General features: G+C 42.4%; 6 non-coding genes across 6 annotated transcripts; all 6 read right to left on the reverse strand.

The window, feature by feature from the left end:
* Window positions 1-855: 855 nt before the first annotated feature.
* LOC148328313 (5S ribosomal RNA) lies at window positions 856-974 on the reverse strand. The gene has a single exon (XR_015845956.1). It is a non-coding gene; the product is annotated as a 5S ribosomal RNA (ribosomal RNA).
* Window positions 975-1,972: 998 nt separating this feature from the next.
* LOC148328314 (5S ribosomal RNA) lies at window positions 1,973-2,091 on the reverse strand. The gene has a single exon (XR_015845957.1). It is a non-coding gene; the product is annotated as a 5S ribosomal RNA (ribosomal RNA).
* Window positions 2,092-3,089: 998 nt separating this feature from the next.
* LOC148328315 (5S ribosomal RNA) lies at window positions 3,090-3,208 on the reverse strand. The gene has a single exon (XR_015845958.1). It is a non-coding gene; the product is annotated as a 5S ribosomal RNA (ribosomal RNA).
* A 1,002-nt stretch (window positions 3,209-4,210) lies between these two features.
* LOC148328316 (5S ribosomal RNA) lies at window positions 4,211-4,329 on the reverse strand. The gene has a single exon (XR_015845959.1). It is a non-coding gene; the product is annotated as a 5S ribosomal RNA (ribosomal RNA).
* A 998-nt stretch (window positions 4,330-5,327) lies between these two features.
* LOC148328317 (5S ribosomal RNA) lies at window positions 5,328-5,446 on the reverse strand. The gene has a single exon (XR_015845989.1). It is a non-coding gene; the product is annotated as a 5S ribosomal RNA (ribosomal RNA).
* A 998-nt stretch (window positions 5,447-6,444) lies between these two features.
* On the reverse strand, window positions 6,445-6,563 carry LOC148328318 (5S ribosomal RNA). The gene has a single exon (XR_015845960.1). It is a non-coding gene; the product is annotated as a 5S ribosomal RNA (ribosomal RNA).
* Window positions 6,564-7,500: the final 937 nt, after the last annotated feature.

Consider the following 7,500-nt stretch of genomic DNA (forward strand, 5'->3'; position numbering starts at 1 on the left):
GATATATGACAAATATCAGCAAATGTGTACAATGATTTGTTGGCACATACACATGGTTAAATGCGGACAAAAATCCGTAGATGGGCGACCTGTAAAAACGGGACCTTTTGATTGGCTGTGTTCTTACAGGTGACGTTTGCTACAGTCCTGCCGCGGACGACTCGCAAATGCGTGTGCTGATTTGCAAATGCGTGTCAGGAGACTTGTGTGTGGCTCCGTAGCTACACGTTCGGACCACATGGGGGCACTAATATTATTCCAGCCCCGTACCACCAATATATCCACCAATAACATGGGGGGGCGTTCACTGCTATCCACCCATGGTCATGTACAATTTATTTGACATTATTTAAATTAAATTGGAATAAATGGAAGAATAAAGTGGAACTAATAAAATAAGAACCAATGATATAACCAGTGAAGCTAAAAAAAATGAATGAAGCTTCTCCACACCTGCTAATTGCCACATTAACTATACTTCCCTTTATTGCATTCAGTAAACACCATTTTTTTTAAATTGATTCATTACCTTTTTATTTAGTAAAACTCACTGCACCAACCCAACCGGATCGGGTCATCTGTCTGCTACACCTGTAGACTACGAGAGTCCCCTTTTGGTCTTAATGTGGAGCTCCGGAGCCACACTCAAGTCTCCAGACAAGCATTTGCAAATTGCCACAAGCATTTGCGAGTCGTCCACGGCGAGACTGTAGCAACACCCAAAGGCAGGGGACGCTGAATGTTGGCATTTTGTGCTCTCAGCCTGTCAGGCGAATATGTGGAAATTTATAAAAAAAGCAGCTCGCATACTTGCTTACATTTGTCAAAGTTTTTTATTTTTTTTTGCGGTGCAAAAGCTTACAGCACCTGGTATTCCCAGGCGGTCTCCCATCCAAGTACTAACCAGGCCCGACCCTGCTTAGCTTCCGAGATCGGACGAGATCGGGCGTTCTCAGGGTAGTATGGCCGTAAGCGACAATTTCTTTCAAAATTTTGCCTTTTATACATGTGGTCTTTATTGTGGCAAATCAATCCAAAAATACGTAACAAGAATCTGAAACTATAACCACAGTCACAAATGTGTAACAACAATCTACAATGCATGATTGAAGTCACAGATATATGACAAATATCAGCAAATGTGTACAATGATTTGTTGGCACATACACATGGTTAAATGCGGACAAAAATCCGTAGATGGGCGACCTGTAAAAACGGGACCTTTTGATTGGCTGTGTTCTTACAGGTGACGTTTGCTACAGTCCTGCCGCGGACGACTCGCAAATGCGTGTGCTGATTTGCAAATGCGTGTCAGGAGACTTGTGTGTGGCTCCGTAGCTACACGTTCGGACCACATGGGGGCACTAATATTATTCCAGCCCCGTACCACCAATATATCCACCAATAACATGGGGGGGCGTTCACTGCTATCCACCCATGGTCATGTACAATTTATTTGACATTATTTAAATTAAATTGGAATAAATGGAAGAATAAAGTGGAACTAATAAAATAAGAACCAATGATATAACCAGTGAAGCTAAAAAAAATGAATGAAGCTTCTCCACACCTGCTAATTGCCACATTAACTATACTTCCCTTTATTGCATTCAGTAAACACCATTTTTTTAAAATTGATTCATTACCTTTTTATTTAGTAAAACTCACTGCACCAACCCAACCGGATCGGGTCATCTGTCTGCTACACCTGTAGACTACGAGAGTCCCCTTTTGGTCTTAATGTGGAGCTCCGGAGCCACACTCAAGTCTCCAGACAAGCATTTGCAAATTGCCACAAGCATTTGCGAGTCGTCCACGGCGAGACTGTAGCAACACCCAAAGGCAGGGGACGCTGAATGTTGGCATTTTGTGCTCTCAGCCTGTCAGGCGAATATGTGGAAATTTATAAAAAAAGCAGCTCGCATACTTGCTTACATTTGTCAAAGTTTTTTATTTTTTTTTGCGGTGCAAAAGCTTACAGCACCTGGTATTCCCAGGCGGTCTCCCATCCAAGTACTAACCAGGCCCGACCCTGCTTAGCTTCCGAGATCGGACGAGATCGGGCGTTCTCAGGGTAGTATGGCCGTAAGCGACAATTTCTTTCAAAATTTTGCCTTTTATACATGTGGTCTTTATTGTGGCAAATCAATCCAAAAATACGTAACAAGAATCTGAAACTATAACCACAGTCACAAATGTGTAACAACAATCTACAATGCATGATTGAAGTCACAGATATATGACAAATATCAGCAAATGTGTACAATGATTTGTTGGCACATACACATGGTTAAATGCGGACAAAAATCCGTAGATGGGCGACCTGTAAAAACGGGACCTTTTGATTGGCTGTGTTCTTACAGGTGACGTTTGCTACAGTCCTGCCGCGGACGACTCGCAAATGCGTGTGCTGATTTGCAAATGCGTGTCAGGAGACTTGTGTGTGGCTCCGTAGCTACACGTTCGGACCACATGGGGGCACTAATATTATTCCAGCCCCGTACCACCAATATATCCACCAATAACATGGGGGGGCGTTCACTGCTATCCACCCATGGTCATGTACAATTTATTTGACATTATTTAAATTAAATTGGAATAAATGGAAGAATAAAGTGGAACTAATAAAATAAGAACCAATGATATAACCAGTGAAGCTAAAAAAAATGAATGAAGCTTCTCCACACCTGCTAATTGCCACATTAACTATACTTCCCTTTATTGCATTCAGTAAACACCATTTTTTAAAAATTGATTCATTACCTTTTTATTTAGTAAAACTCACTGCACCAACCCAACCGGATCGGGTCATCTGTCTGCTACACCTGTAGACTACGAGAGTCCCCTTTTGGTCTTAATGTGGAGCTCCGGAGCCACACTCAAGTCTCCAGACAAGCATTTGCAAATTGCCACAAGCATTTGCGAGTCGTCCACGGCGAGACTGTAGCAACACCCAAAGGCAGGGGACGCTGAATGTTGGCATTTTGTGCTCTCAGCCTGTCAGGCGAATATGTGGAAATTTATAAAAAAAGCAGCTCGCATACTTGCTTACATTTGTCAAAGTTTTTTATTTTTTTTTGCGGTGCAAAAGCTTACAGCACCTGGTATTCCCAGGCGGTCTCCCATCCAAGTACTAACCAGGCCCGACCCTGCTTAGCTTCCGAGATCGGACGAGATCGGGCGTTCTCAGGGTAGTATGGCCGTAAGCGACAATTCCTTTCAAAATTTTGCCTTTTATACATGTGGTCTTTATTGTGGCAAATACTTCAATCCAAAAATACGTAACAAGAATCTGAAACTTTAACCACAGTCACAAATGTGTAACAACAATCTACAATGCATGATTGAAGTCACAGATATATGACAAATATCAGCAAATGTGTACAATGATTTGTTGGCACATACACATGGTTAAATGCGGACAAAAATCCGTAGATGGGCGACCTGTAAAAACGGGACCTTTTGATTGGCTGTGTTCTTACAGGTGACGTTTGCTACAGTCCTGCCGCGGACGACTCGCAAATGCGTGTGCTGATTTGCAAATGCGTGTCAGGAGACTTGTGTGTGGCTCCGTAGCTACACGTTCGGACCACATGGGGGCACTAATATTATTCCAGCCCCGTACCACCAATATATCCACCAATAACATGGGGGGGCGTTCACTGCTATCCACCCATGGTCATGTACAATTTATTTGACATTATTTAAATTAAATTGGAATAAATGGAAGAATAAAGTGGAACTAATAAAATAAGAACCAATGATATAACCAGTGAAGCTAAAAAAAATGAATGAAGCTTCTCCACACCTGCTAATTGCCACATTAACTATACTTCCCTTTATTGCATTCAGTAAACACCATTTTTTTAAAATTGATTCATTACCTTTTTATTTAGTAAAACTCACTGCACCAACCCAACCGGATCGGGTCATCTGTCTGCTACACCTGTAGACTACGAGAGTCCCCTTTTGGTCTTAATGTGGAGCTCCGGAGCCACACTCAAGTCTCCAGACAAGCATTTGCAAATTGCCACAAGCATTTGCGAGTCGTCCACGGCGAGACTGTAGCAACACCCAAAGGCAGGGGACGCTGAATGTTGGCATTTTGTGCTCTCAGCCTGTCAGGCGAATATGTGGAAATTTATAAAAAAAGCAGCTCGCATACTTGCTTACATTTGTCAAAGTTTTTTATTTTTTTTTGCGGTGCAAAAGCTTACAGCACCTGGTATTCCCAGGCGGTCTCCCATCCAAGTACTAACCAGGCCCGACCCTGCTTAGCTTCCGAGATCGGACGAGATCGGGCGTTCTCAGGGTAGTATGGCCGTAAGCGACAATTTCTTTCAAAATTTTGCCTTTTATACATGTGGTCTTTATTGTGGCAAATCAATCCAAAAATACGTAACAAGAATCTGAAACTATAACCACAGTCACAAATGTGTAACAACAATCTACAATGCATGATTGAAGTCACAGATATATGACAAATATCAGCAAATGTGTACAATGATTTGTTGGCACATACACATGGTTAAATGCGGACAAAAATCCGTAGATGGGCGACCTGTAAAAACGGGACCTTTTGATTGGCTGTGTTCTTACAGGTGACGTTTGCTACAGTCCTGCCGCGGACGACTCGCAAATGCGTGTGCTGATTTGCAAATGCGTGTCAGGAGACTTGTGTGTGGCTCCGTAGCTACACGTTCGGACCACATGGGGGCACTAATATTATTCCAGCCCCGTACCACCAATATATCCACCAATAACATGGGGGGGCGTTCACTGCTATCCACCCATGGTCATGTACAATTTATTTGACATTATTTAAATTAAATTGGAATAAATGGAAGAATAAAGTGGAACTAATAAAATAAGAACCAATGATATAACCAGTGAAGCTAAAAAAAATGAATGAAGCTTCTCCACACCTGCTAATTGCCACATTAACTATACTTCCCTTTATTGCATTCAGTAAACACCATTTTTTTAAAATTGATTCATTACCTTTTTATTTAGTAAAACTCACTGCACCAACCCAACCGGATCGGGTCATCTGTCTGCTACACCTGTAGACTACGAGAGTCCCCTTTTGGTCTTAATGTGGAGCTCCGGAGCCACACTCAAGTCTCCAGACAAGCATTTGCAAATTGCCACAAGCATTTGCGAGTCGTCCACGGCGAGACTGTAGCAACACCCAAAGGCAGGGGACGCTGAATGTTGGCATTTTGTGCTCTCAGCCTGTCAGGCGAATATGTGGAAATTTATAAAAAAAGCAGCTCGCATACTTGCTTACATTTGTCAAAGTTTTTTATTTTTTTTTGCGGTGCAAAAGCTTACAGCACCTGGTATTCCCAGGCGGTCTCCCATCCAAGTACTAACCAGGCCCGACCCTGCTTAGCTTCCGAGATCGGAAGAGATCGGGCGTTCTCAGGGTAGTATGGCCGTAAGCGACAATTTCTTTCAAAATTTTGCCTTTTATACATGTGGTCTTTATTGTGGCAAATCAATCCAAAAATACGTAACAAGAATCTGAAACTATAACCACAGTCACAAATGTGTAACAACAATCTACAATGCATGATTGAAGTCACAGATATATGACAAATATCAGCAAATGTGTACAATGATTTGTTGGCACATACACATGGTTAAATGCGGACAAAAATCCGTAGATGGGCGACCTGTAAAAACGGGACCTTTTGATTGGCTGTGTTCTTACAGGTGACGTTTGCTACAGTCCTGCCGCGGACGACTCGCAAATGCGTGTGCTGATTTGCAAATGCGTGTCAGGAGACTTGTGTGTGGCTCCGTAGCTACACGTTCGGACCACATGGGGGCACTAATATTATTCCAGCCCCGTACCACCAATATATCCACCAATAACATGGGGGGGCGTTCACTGCTATCCACCCATGGTCATGTACAATTTATTTGACATTATTTAAATTAAATTGGAATAAATGGAAGAATAAAGTGGAACTAATAAAATAAGAACCAATGATATAACCAGTGAAGCTAAAAAAAATGAATGAAGCTTCTCCACACCTGCTAATTGCCACATTAACTATACTTCCCTTTATTGCATTCAGTAAACACCATTTTTTTAAAATTGATTCATTACCTTTTTATTTAGTAAAACTCACTGCACCAACCCAACCGGATCGGGTCATCTGTCTGCTACACCTGTAGACTACGAGAGTCCCCTTTTGGTCTTAATGTGGAGCTCCGGAGCCACACTCAAGTCTCCAGACAAGCATTTGCAAATTGCCACAAGCATTTGCGAGTCGTCCACGGCGAGACTGTAGCAACACCCAAAGGCAGGGGACGCTGAATGTTGGCATTTTGTGCTCTCAGCCTGTCAGGCGAATATGTGGAAATTTATAAAAAAAGCAGCTCGCATACTTGCTTACATTTGTCAAAGTTTTTAATTTTTTTTTGCGGTGCAAAAGCTTACAGCACCTGGTATTCCCAGGCGGTCTCCCATCCAAGTACTAACCAGGCCCGACCCTGCTTAGCTTCCGAGATCGGACGAGATCGGGCGTTCTCAGGGTAGTATGGCCGTAAGCGACAATTCCTTTCAAAATTTTGCCTTTTATACATGTGGTCTTTATTGTGGCAAATACTTCAATCCAAAAATACGTAACAAGAATCTGAAACTTTAACCACAGTCACAAATGTGTAACAACAATCTACAATGCATGATTGAAGTCACAGATATATGACAAATATCAGCAAATGTGTACAATGATTTGTTGGCACATACACATGGTTAAATGCGGACAAAAATCCGTAGATGGGCGACCTGTAAAAACGGGACCTTTTGATTGGCTGTGTTCTTACAGGTGACGTTTGCTACAGTCCTGCCGCGGACGACTCGCAAATGCGTGTGCTGATTTGCAAATGCGTGTCAGGAGACTTGTGTGTGGCTCCGTAGCTACACGTTCGGACCACATGGGGGCACTAATATTATTCCAGCCCCGTACCACCAATATATCCACCAATAACATGGGGGGGCGTTCACTGCTATCCACCCATGGTCATGTACAATTTATTTGACATTATTTAAATTAAATTGGAATAAATGGAAGAATAAAGTGGAACTAATAAAATAAGAACCAATGATATAACCAGTGAAGCTAAAAAAAATGAATGAAGCTTCTCCACACCTGCTAATTGCCACATTAACTATACTTCCCTTTATTGCATTCAGTAAACACCATTTTTTTAAAATTGATTCATTACCTTTTTATTTAGTAAAACTCACTGCACCAACCCAACCGGATCGGGTCATCTGTCTGCTACACCTGTAGACTACGAGAGTCCCCTTTTGGTCTTAATGTGGAGCTCCGGAGCCACACTCAAGTCTCCAGACAAGCATTTGCAAATTGCCACAAGCATTTGCGAGTCGTCCACGGCGAGACTGTAGCAACACCCAAAGGCAGGGGACGCTGAATGTTGGCATTTTGTGCTCTCAGCCTGTCAGGCGAATATGTGGAAATTTAT

This window comes from Idiotropiscis lumnitzeri, chromosome 11 (genome assembly GCF_059441095.1).
Source record: "Idiotropiscis lumnitzeri isolate Australia: NSW breed Sydney's pygmy pipehorse chromosome 11, RoL_Ilum_1.0, whole genome shotgun sequence".
Lineage (NCBI taxonomy): Eukaryota > Metazoa > Chordata > Actinopteri > Syngnathiformes > Syngnathidae > Idiotropiscis > Idiotropiscis lumnitzeri.